Source organism: Ranitomeya variabilis, chromosome 2 (assembly GCF_051348905.1).
Source record: "Ranitomeya variabilis isolate aRanVar5 chromosome 2, aRanVar5.hap1, whole genome shotgun sequence".
NCBI lineage: Eukaryota > Metazoa > Chordata > Amphibia > Anura > Dendrobatidae > Ranitomeya > Ranitomeya variabilis.
Window position 1 is genome coordinate 440,991,633 of NC_135233.1, and position 12,933 is coordinate 441,004,565.

Below are 12,933 nucleotides of genomic sequence, written 5' to 3' on the forward strand. Positions count from 1 at the left end.
ACCATGAAGGCCTGCTGCACAAAGTCTCGTCTTAACAGTTGTTCTAGAGATGTGTCTGCTGCTAGAACTCTGTGTGGCATTGACCTGGTCTCTACTCTGAGCTGCTGTTAACCTGCAATTTCTGAGGCTGATGACTCGGATAAACTTATCCTCAGAAGCATAGGTGACTCTTGGTCTTCCTTTCCTGGGGCGGTCCTCATGTGAGCCAGTTTCTTTGTAGCGCTTGATGGTTTTTGCCACTGCACTTGGGGACACTTTCAAAGTTTTCCCAATTTTTTGGACTGACTGAGCTTCATTTCTTAAAGTAATGATGGCCACTCGTTTTTCTTTACTTAGCTGCTTTTCACGTGCCAGAATACAAATTCTAACAGTCTATTCAGTAGGACTATCAGCTGTGTATCCACCAGACTTCTGCACAACACAACTGATGGTCCCAACCCCATTTATAAGGCAAGAAATCCCACTTATTAAAACTGACAGGGCACACCTGTGAAGTGAAAACCATTTTTGGTGACTACCTCTTGAAGCTCATCAAGAGAATGCCAAGAGCGTGCAAAGCAGTCAACAAAGCAAAAGGTGGCTACTTTGAAGAACCTAGAATATAAGACATAATTTCAGTTGTTTCACACTTTTTTGTTAAGTATATAATTCCACATGTGTTAATTCATAGTTTTGATGCCTTCAGTGTGAATTTACAATTTTCATAGTCATGAAAATACAGAAAAATCTTTAAATGAGAAGGTGTGTCCAAACTTTTGGTCTGTACTGTATATATATATATATACAGCAGGGAAAAAAGTATTTAGTCAGCCACCAATTGTTCTCCCGCTTAAAAAGATGAGCGAGGCCTGTAATTGACATCATAGGTAGACCACAACTATGAGAGTCAAAATGAGAAAACAAATCCAGAAAATTACCTTGCCTGATTTGGCAAGATTCATTTTGCAAATTATGGTGGAAAATAAGTATTTGGTCACCTAAAAACATGCAAGATTTCTGGCTCTCACAGACCTGTGACTTCTTCTTTAAGAGGCTCCTCTGTCGTCCACTCGTTATCTGTAGTAATGGCTCCTGTTTGAACTTGTTATCAGTACAAAAGACACCTGGCCACAACCTCAAACACTCACACTCCAAACTCCACTATGGTGAAGACCAACGAGCTGTCGAAGGACACCAGAAACAAAATTGTAGCCCTGCACCAGGCTGGGAAGACTGAATCTGCAATAGGCAAGCAGTTTGAAATTAACTGTGGGAGCAATAATAAGAAAATGGAAGACAGACAAGACCACTGATAATGTCCCTCCATCTTGGGCTCCACACAAGATCTCACCCCGTGGGGTCAAAATGATCACAAGAACGATGAGCAAAACTCCCAGAACCACACGGTGGGACCTAGTGAATGATCTGCATAGAGCTGGGACCACCGTAACAAAGGCTACCATCAGTAACACACTATGCTCAGGGACTCAGATCCTGCAGTGCCAGACATGTCCCCCTGCTTAAGCCAGTACATGTCCGGGCCCATCTGAAGTTTGCTAGAGAGCATTTGAATTATCCAGAAAGAGTATTGGGAGAATGTCATATGGTCTGATGAATCCAAAGTAGAACTGTTTGGTAGAAACAAAACTCGTCGTGTTTGGAGGAGACAGAATGCTGAGTTGCATCCAAAGAACACCATACCTACTGTGAAGCATGGGGGTGGCAACATCATTCTTTGGGGCTGTTTGTCTGCAAAGGGACCAGGAGGACTGATCCATGTACATGAAAGAATTAATGGGGCCATGTATCGTGAGATTTTGAGTGCAAACCTCCTTCCATCAGCAAGGGCATTGAAGATGAAATGTGGATGGGTCTTTCAAAATGATAATGATCCCAAGCACACCACCAGGGCAACGAAGGAGTGGCTTTGTAAGAAGCATATGAAGGTCCTGGAGTGGCCTAGCCAGTCTCCAGATCTCAACCCCATAGAAAACCTTTGGAGGGAGTTGAAAGTCCGTTTTGCCCAGCGACAGGCCCAAAACATCACTGCTCTAGAGGAGATCTGCATGGAGGAATGGGCCAACCTACCACCAACAGTGTGTGCCAACCTTGTGAGGACTTACAGAAAACGTTTGACCTTTGTCATTGCCAACAATGGATATATAACAAAATATTGAAATGAACTTTTGTTAATGACCAAATACTTATTTTCCACCATAATTTGCAAAATAAATCTTGCCAAATCAGACAAGGTGATTTTCTGGATTTGTTTTCTCATTTTGACTCTCATAGTTGTGGTCTACCTATGATGTCAATTACAGGCCTCTCATCTTTTTAAGTGGGAGAATTTGCACAATTGGTGGCTGACTAAATACTTTTTTTCCGCACTATATATATATATATATATATATATATATATATATATATATATATATATAAAACATGAATAAATAGAAAATACATGACGTAAAAGTAGAAAGCAAAGAAGGTCGAAACAGGTATAAAACTTCTGTGACCGGTCGACATTGTCTCAATGTCTAATCGGCATTTACACTGTATTCACTAGTAGTCTGAGATCTGACAACCTGGCTGTTGAGCAACCACATCCTCCATGACTTCCACATTTAACTAATCTTGCAATACTAGTAACCCAGAGTGCCTCCATAATGCTACCGAACCATAAACATAGAAAAATACCAACATAGCAGTGCCACGTAATGGCTACATAATAGCATCCACTGTAATAGTACATTTCCTAAATTATGCAATGCCAAAATAATGGTACCGTAATGTAAATATAGAATAGTGACCAAATTGTGCAGCTAAATACTGGAGGACCATAGGCGACCGCTCCTTTTTCCAGTCCGATATTCTATCTTTGGTCCCTTTAAAGGACAATAATGACACTAAGAATATTAGTGCAAGAAGCATATTCATCCACTTGTTGCATAAGCAAAACTATTCTACAAAAATACAAAAAAATAACAGATTGTCCCCTACTCCAATACCACTCACAATACTCACAGATCGCACTCACAAAAAATACTCTTCAAAATAATACAACAAACAAGAGAAAACTCTGCCGTCACATTTCCCTTTAACTCCAACTTTGACGTTGAGAACCCAAAGAAGTGTTTGTAAATTTGTATTTTGGCGTAAAGCGGTCCCAAAACATATACCGTATATAGATTATACAGCAGTCCCCAAGTTTTTCATTTTCAGTTTGTATAAAAATGTTGTGGGTAAGTTGCGTTTGCTTGATGTACTTTTAGTTTACATTAAACTTTTTTTTGGGGGGGTAGGGCTGTGGGCAATAATCAGAAAAAAAGAGGGTGACCATTTAAAAAAAAAATATAAAAAATAAAAAATGAATAAATAAACAACATAACACAACAACATAAGTAACATAATAATTAAAATAAAAACTAACATAAAAATGACATAATAATAACATAAATAAATAAGATAATGAAGGTGATATAAGTGTAAGTAATAAACATATAAAATGACTAATAGAGAAAACTAATGAAAATGAGACGAAATAAGAAAAGCTCCTATCCCTAAGAGCTTACAATCTACTGGGAAATAGGGAAGATCCCAATGGGTACGAAATATGATTTTTGTCCAGTGTAGCAGCCACATGTGTATACTACGGGGGGCACAGTGTAGTCAGGGCCCCGGGAGTTTATAGTTATGGGTTTTTAGATGTCATAAATGATAGTGCATGATTGTTGAATGAAAAAAAATATTATAGCTAATGATAATGGAGTGCCATGTCCATTTTTGGGCACCTCACCCCACTTCTGCTCTCCTATCCAGCTGGGTTCTGCTGGGGTCAAATGTAACTTCATAGGTCACTGGAATTGGGGTGTATCCAAGAAATTGGACATATTATCTATAGGCAAAAAAAGTGGTGTAACTGACTATGGGATCTATGGGATCGCACACGCCATTGGGCACGGTCCTAATACCTCAATGGACAATCCAATTATGCTTTCAAATGGAAAAATAGCAAACCATTTATCGGGATCTCGCAACTAGTTTTCTGTCTCTGGCAGCAAAAGCTGATTATACGTGATGCCCATTGTTTCAAATTGACTATTACTCTTTTTTAAAACCATGTAGTGACTTTGGTATATATAGTGAAATTCCTTAATTTTGCATCTTAAAATCGTGGAGAAAAAAAAGAACAGGATGACTGGGCAAAGATAATTAGCAAAAAAATTATTTATATATATATATATATATATATATATATATATATATATATATATATATATATATATATATCATAACCTGACAGATTTTTACATTATTTAATTGATTATAATCAAATTGTCCAGAAAAGAGGAACCAATACAAAAGATTTTAATCTGAAGCGATATCGCTATTTCTCCAAAACCATTATCATTATTGGTGGATCTGTCAGTGACGTTTTAACTATTGTTGGATTTAATGAAGAATAAATACAATTCCAAACAAAAACTTTATAACAAATCTTTTTGAATGTGATTTTTTTTCTCTGAAAAATCAAATTTATTTACTCTTATAAAATATATATAAAAAAAAACCTTTACAAAAAATTGAACTATCTATAATTATCATTACTGGTTAAGATGTTGGAGTTAACCCATTACTTGCCAAATTAAAATTTTTACAAGTACGGATTTTTCAGAAAAGGGCGTCCCAATATTCAGTTAAAAATGACAATGACATGATTTCCTATTTTGAAAACATTCATTTTACAAACACAACACAAAAAATTGGACCTAATTATAAAAATTATAAAATCTTAGTTGCTAGAAGCTAAAGATTAGGCGTCCCAAAAAAAGGACATTGGTAGATAATGGGTTAATTTAAGTTTTTTAGCATGTAGTATGAAGTCAGTGTATCTATTTTATGGAACTATAATTCTAAGAATGATAAAAGTATGTTAATAAATATACACATAATTGCATTAAGAAATTATGGTAACTATCATTACTACTTATTATTATTTTTATTATTCCCATGAAGTGTTAAAAAGTTTTCCCTCATTAACCTGTTGCTACATTTATCTATATTTAGAGTGACACGTTATCCGGCGGTAGTGCCGTAGACTTGTAAGACGTCTCTGTAAAATAAATAAAAAATAACTTGTAAACATAATACAAAAAAGTTTTACAAAATTTTACCGATAAAAGTCAGATTTTTTTTTGTTTTACGGAATAAAATATTTTTGTTACGTTGTAAAGTTAAATATGGAGAAGAAAAAGATCTTAATTGACTTTACAACTTTCTAGATTCTTATCATTTAAAAAAAGGGTTAAAATTGTTCTAATCTAAACATCTCCGGCACCCTTGGGTGTAAATAAATGAGATTTAGAGGTAGCAGTGGCACATGGGTCCTGGAGCTTGGGGAAGCCTAAAGGCCCATAGGCCACATAAGAAGATAATACCTGGGATTGGAAAACTGTCATAGGCCGCATTCACACATCCATTTTTCACACACGTGTTCTATCTGCTTTTTTTTATGGCAAGAAAACACACCCATTATAGCCATTTTTTGCCGACTATGTACCCGCAAAAAAAAGATATCTAATTTTGATCCACTTTGCAGATCAAAATAACCCATTAAAAAATGTGTCATCCGAGTGCTGTCTGTTTTTTATTGCTTAATGGTTGGAGCTTGGATTTTTTAAAAAACAAGGAAAAACGATGTCACATTAAAACCAGACACACGGACCAAAAAAAAAAGATGAAAAATGTATCAAATGCAAAATCTATTAATTTTTTTTCATACTTTAGCTTTGTTGCAAAAATTAATACGACTGTTGCAAATATCTGAAAAGATTTATTAATGAATAGTCAGGTGTAACGAATAGTCTGCAACAAACCTGCCACATATCAATGTTCCCATAAAGAAGCATTCTGATATGGAAGAAAAAATCTCTATAAAAAAAATAATGATACCTTATCTATTTTTTTTCCTTAGGGATACATTGTTTTAAAAAAAATAAAAAATAAAATATTAAATCCAGCCATCCATACCCAGGGGTCAACTAAACTACATATATACTGTGTATTGAAATAAACATGAAGTCAACGGCAAACCCTTTTTTTTTTAAAGTTCTTTTTCCAGATTAAAAACTACATTGGAAAACACAATAAATTAAAAATAAAATTGCAAAAAAAATGGTATAAAATGAACAAAAGTTAAAATTTACTTTGAAAAGTGATCAACTAATACAGACCAAAAAATAACCAAATATTACACAGTCATTAACATTAGAAGCCCCCTAACCATGAAGGGGTGGGACATTTTATAGAGGCAGATTTATTAAGTGTATGGTAAGGGAAAAGTGGAGCAGTTGCTTATAAGAACCAATCAGGTTTTAGCGCTCATTTTTCAGAGACTCTTAGAATGTCAACGCTCTATTGTCCCAGTTTTGTAAATCTCTTTATGGTAAATAAATATGTATCTGATATTTTAAGGGTTAAGCCTTCATATAGTAATGAGTGGTGGTCTCATATTATGGTCTACATGGCTCATATGATGCTTCCCGAAGGATATTAATCTGTGCTTTATATTAGACATACAGCCAAAGAGTTAAAAATATTTGGGTAGATTTCGGTAATTAATTTAGACAGCAAAAAAAAAAAAAAAACTAGAAGAAAGAAGGAAAAACGTCATCCAATTTATCACGGTAGTGCGCAATGTAGGATAAATTTGGCTCATCTCGCTTGACGTAGAAGATGTTTTTGCCTCCATTGCGCCACCTCTTGGTTGGCTTATTTTACACCAATATTTTTCCACTTGAATAATGTTTAGTGAAGTGCAAAAAAAGTCTAAAAGCGAAATATATTTTTTACAAAATCTGCCCATTTTCCTTTGTAACTTTCCACCATTGTGATTAATGTATAAATGGGGTTTGTTCTCTATGATTTTTGGCATCGGGTCATATTTATATAATTATTGGGTTACTATTAGTACCATTCATCGGGTCCTTTATTAGTAACTTACCATGGCAGCCAAAATAAATGTGTCCTTACAGTCTAGGAAAATAGAGAAAATTGGAGTCCGGCTCAACAGGACTGGATTTACCTTTTCTTTTTATTTTTCAAAAGGAAATATAGTGCATACAAAAGAAAAAATGTACATGGTCGACGTGAGTAAGACTGCCTAGTGCAGTCGAAAGGTGTCGACTAGGGTCATGTCGACCATGTAATTTTTTTTTTGTATGCACTATATTTTATTTTGAAAAAGAAAAAGAAAAGGTAAATCCAATCCTGTTGAGCCGGACTCCAATTTTTTCTATTACTGATTTGGAGGTGGAAGTGGCCCCCTTACCTATTGGGCCCCAGTTGCACCTATGGTCTGTCCGCCCCTGACTCATATAGGGATAAAATCTGGAAGATTGTCACAGTCCTGCCTTGGTTATTTGTAATCACTTAGTAGATAAATGGGGTTTATTTTTGCAGAATGTCCCATATTATTTATCAAAAACCTCTGACATAAAGGAAAACCCAATTGCAACCAATCTCTAGGAAGAATCAATGCAAAAAATTGCAAAAACTCGATTTCCATTCACCCTTGTAGAGAGCAGAGAAGGGTATAATTATAAGGGTGCACTGGTAGCAATCAAAGGCTCAAATATTGATTCATCTGTCATAGAAGAAGACCCCACTATTATAGAGACCACATAGTGCATGGGGAGATTGTTACAGATTTTCCTTTCGGGCACTGGAGCTTCTGAGACCATTATTACCTTTCTATGCTATAGAAATACTATATTGTACACATATCTCTGTACAGTACTATGGAGTATGTCAGTGCTATATAGTAATAGGAAATAATACACTTACCCAGCAGATTTCACTCTACTTTCTTCTGTATTGAAGATGGCTGCCAATCTGCAAAGCAGAAAGGGGACAAAGAGAAAATGGAAATTAATGTTATTTTTGTGACTTTTTTTCTAGAGACAAGGATTTACATCTATTACATTTTTATACAAATAGCTGATATTTTAGGGTTAAAAACAATAACCGAAACACCATATTTCTTTTTATATTATTACTTTTTTTATTTATCTATAAGTTAAAGAATGTATCATCATTATTTTTGTTACTTTAAACCAGACACACTTTTTTTTCCATTCTGTTTTTAATTTTTGATGTTAGATTTTTATAAATTCTATGTTCTGTTGGCATTTTGCCTCAAATTTTGTTAACAGCTTTCAGAGACATGATTACGGCACCTAAACGGACCATAGGAAACAATAGTCTAGATATGTTCATTGACTTTTGTGGGGGAGTGTTGTGGGCATGCTCAGTGACCGATGCAGAGATCATTGTGCAGGGAGGTGATAATCACCTTTCATGAATAATGGATCATAATATATATATATATAGAGAGAGAGAGAGAGAGAGAGAGAGAGAGAGAGATGTTATCTGTCATTGTAAACCTGACTGTCATGATAATGAGACAGCTGAAACGTTTACTGAAATAATGAGACAGCTGAAAAGTTTACTCTACAGAACAAGTATCTATAAATTTGTTTTACCTGTCATTGTAATCCTGACTGTGATGATAATGAGACTGCAGAAAAGTCTTCTCTACAGAACTTGTATCTTTATATATGTTTTTCCTGTAATGGTAATCCTAACTGTGATGATATTGCAGAAAAGTCTTCTTTACAGAACAGGTATGTATATATATCAAAAATATAGATAACTGCCTAGTAACATGGCATGCTTCAAAGAAGCCATAAACTCATCAAAAAGAATTTGGAAGCAATTGGCCATAAAAATTTCAACATTTTATTGGAATACTTTAAAAGACAATTATATATGAACCTATTTTATAATAAATACAAAAGATGGAGGGAAAATGACTATACAGTAACCGCTGAAAAACACTCACAGTTTCAAAAAATATTATGCTCAGTGACAAATATAATACATGTTTTTATCCCCAAAACAATTTGCGCAAGAGTGCGAAGGTAAAAAAGACAAATTGTATGATTAGTCCAATGCAAAAAATAGGCCCCGCTTCCCTATTTTAAATATGTGCACTCCGTGTGCATAATGGGAGCTAAGAACCCAGGTGGCTGTCAGCCTGAACTTTAAGTATGTTGCGTTAGTGAATAAATCCGTTAGAGCAGCATGAAAGGGAAAACATGAGATGTCATTACCTATGTGGGTGCTGGCGGCTGACCCGGACGCGCGTTTCGCGTATGGCTTCGTCTGGTACACCTTCCCGCAGACGAAGCCATACGCGAAACGCGCGTCCGGGTCAGCCGCCAGCACCCACATAGGTAATGACATCTCATGTTTTCCCTTTCATGCTGCTCTAACGGATTTATTCACTAACGCAACATACTTAAAGTTCAGGCTGACAGCCACCTGGGTTCTTAGCTCCCATTATGCACACAGAGTGCACATATTTAAAATAGGGAAGCGGGGCCTATTTTTTGCATTGGACTAATCATACAATTTGTCTTTTTTACCTTCGCACTCTTGCGCAAATTGTTTTGGGGATAAAAACATGTATTATATTTGTCACTGAGCATAATATTTTTTGAAACTGTGAGTGTATGTATATATATGCAGCATCAGACTGGAGCACTATGGGCCCACCGAAGAAAATCATTCTTGGGGCCCACTATGTAGCTACATAGAAATAAATACAAGGCCACCAATTGTGTGATAAAACACGCTAATATCAGGGTATAATAAAGGTAGTACATGTCTTAATTATGTAGCAGGGGTTGGGGTAGCCCCCCTCATAGAATATAATGTAGCCTCCCTCATAGAATATAATGTAGCCCCCCTCATAGAATATAATGTAGCCCCCCTCATAGAATGTAATGTAGCCTCCCTCATAGAATATAATGTAGCCCCCCTCATAGAATATAATGTAGCCCCCTCATAAAATATAATGTAGCCCCATCATAGAATACAATGCAGCCCCTTCACAGAGTATAATGTAGCCCCCTCATAGAATATAATGTAGCCTCCCTCATAGAATATAATGTAGCCCCCTCATAGAATATAATGTAGCCCCCTCATAGAATATAATGTAGCCTCCCTTAGATTATAATGTAGCCCCCTCATAAAATATAATGTAGCCCCCTCATAGAATATAATGTAGCCTCCCTCATAGAATACAATGTAGCCCCTTCACATGTAGCCCCTTCACAGAATATAATGTAGCCCCCTCATAGAATATAATGTAGCCTCCCTCATAGAATATAATGTAGCCCCCTCATAGAATATAATGCAGCCTCCCTCATAGAATATAATGTAGCCCCCTCATAGAATACAATGTAGCCCCCCTCATAGAATATAATGTAGCCTCCCTCATAGAATACAATGTAGTCCCCCTCATAGAATATAATGTAGCCTCCTTCATAGAATACAATGTAGCCCCTTCACATGTAGCCCCTTCACAGAATATAATGTAGCCCCCTCATAGAATATAATGTAGCCTCCCTCATAGAATATAATGTAGCCCCCTCATAGAATATAATGTAGCCTCCCTCATAGAATATAATGTAGCCCCCCTCATAGAATACAATGTAGCCCCCCTCATAGAATATAATGTAGCCTCCCTCATAGAATACAATGTAGTCCCCCTCATAGAATATAATGTAGCCCCCTCATAGAATATAATGTAGCCTCCCTCATAGAATATAATGTAGCCTCCCTCATAGAATATAATGTAGCCCCCTCATAGAATATAATGTAACCTCCCTCATAGAATATAATGTAGCCCCCTCATAGAATATAATGTAGCCCTCCTCATAGAATATAATGTAGCCTCCCTCATAGAATATAATGTAGCCCTCCTCATGGAATATAATGTAGCCTACCTCATAGAATATAATTTAGCCCCCTCATAGAATATAATGCAGCCTTCCTCATAGAATACAATGTAGCCTCCCTCATAGAATATAATGTAGCCTCCCTCATAGAATATAATGTAGCCTCCCTCATAGAATATAATGTAGCCCGCCTCATAGAATATAATGTAGCCTCTCTCATAGAATATAATGTAGCCTCCCTCATAGAATATAATGTAGCCCCCTCATAGAATATAATGTAGCCCCCCTCATAGAATATAATGTAGCCTCCCTCATAGAATACAATGTAGCCCCCTCATAGAATACAATGTAGCCCCCTCATAGAATATAATGTAGCCTCCCTCATAGAATAAAATGTAGCTTCCCTCATAGAATATAATGTAGCCTCCCTCATAGAATATAATGTAGCCCCCTCATAGAATATAATGTAGCCTCCCTCATAGAATACAATGTAGCCTCCCTCATAGAATATAATGTAGCCTCCCTCATAGAATATAATGTAGCCCCCTCATAGAATATAATGTAGCCCCCTCATATAATATAATGTAGCCTCCCTCATAGAATACAATGTAGCCTCCCTCATAGAATATAATGTAGCCCCCCTCATGGAATGTAATGCAGCCTCCCTCATAGAATATAATGTAGCCCCCCTCATAGAATATAATGAAGCCCCCCTCATAAAATATAATGTAACCCCCTCATAGAATACAATGTAGCCCCTTCACAGAATATAATGTAGCCCCCTCATAGAATATAATGTAGCCTTCCTCATAGAATATAATGTAGCCCCCTCATAGAATATAATGTAGCCCCCTCATAGAATATAATGCAGCCTCCCTCATAGAATATAATGTAGCCTCGCTCTTAGAATATAATGTAGCCCCCCTCATAAAATAATGTAGCCCCCTCAATGAATATAATGCAGCCCCCTCATAGAATATAATGCAGCCCCCTCATAAAATATTGTAGCCCCCTCAAAGAATATAATGCAGCCCCCTCTCATAGAATACAATGCAGCCCCCTCTCATAGAATATAATGTAGCCCCTTCATAGAATATAATGCAGCCCCCTCATAGAATATAATGTAGCCTCCCTCATAGAATATAATGTAGCCCCCTCATAGAATATAATGTAGCCCCCTCATAGAATATAATGTAGCCCCTTTCATAGAATATAATGTAACCCCTCTCATAGAATATAATATAGCCTCCCTCATAGAATACAATGTAGCCTCCCTCATAAAATATAATGTAGCCCCCTCATAGAATACAATGTAGCCCCCTTCATAAAATAATGTAGCCCCCCTCAAAGAATATAATGCAGCCCCCTCTCATAGAATATAATGCAGCCCCCTCTCATAGAATAAAATGCTGCCAACTTCATAGAATATAATGCAGTACCCCACAAAATATAATGCAACCCCCTCGTAAGGAATAATGCAGTCCCCACCATAGAATATAATGCAGCCCCCTCTCATAGAATATAATGCAGCCCCCTCTCATAGAATAAAATGCTGCCAACTTCATAGAATATAATGCAGTACCCCACAAAATATAATGCAACCCCCTCGTAAGGAATAATGCAGTCCCCACAATAGAATATAATGTAGCACCCTCATAGGGTATAATGCAGCCCCCCTCATATAATATAATGCAGCCCCCCATAGAGTATACTGGAGCCCCCTCATAGGGCATAATGCTGCCCCCTCCATATAGTATGATATAGCTCCCCAGAATATAATGTAATCCCGAGAGAATAATGCAGCCCCACCACATAATATAATGTAGCTCCCCATAGAGTATACTGTAGCCCCCTCATATAGTATGATGTAGTCTCCAGAGTATAATGTAGTCACCTAAGAGAGTAATGCAGTCACCCCACAGAATATAATGTAGCCCCTCATAAAGTATAATGCAGCCCCCCTCATAGGGTATAATGCAGCCCCTCTCCACCTCCATCATTGTTCTCCCCCTCCACCCCCATCATTGCCTTCTCCCCCACCAACCCTATCATTGCCCTTTCCACCACCTACATCATTGCCTTCTCCCCCACAACCCCGATTATTGCCCATTCCACCACCACCATTGTCTTTTCCACCACTACCATCATT

The 12,933-nt window shown here is 36.9% G+C and overlaps 1 long non-coding RNA gene across 12 annotated transcripts in view; it reads right to left on the reverse strand.

The window, feature by feature from the left end:
* LOC143806493 (uncharacterized) overlaps positions 1–12,933 on the reverse strand; it is a 138,889-nt gene that overhangs the window by 60,531 nt on the left and 65,425 nt on the right. For all 12 annotated transcript variants that reach the window (XR_013221479.1, XR_013221480.1, XR_013221482.1 and 9 more), the window contains one exon: positions 7,825–7,872. This is a non-coding gene — a long non-coding RNA (uncharacterized LOC143806493). The remainder of the gene's footprint in view (positions 1–7,824; positions 7,873–12,933) is intronic.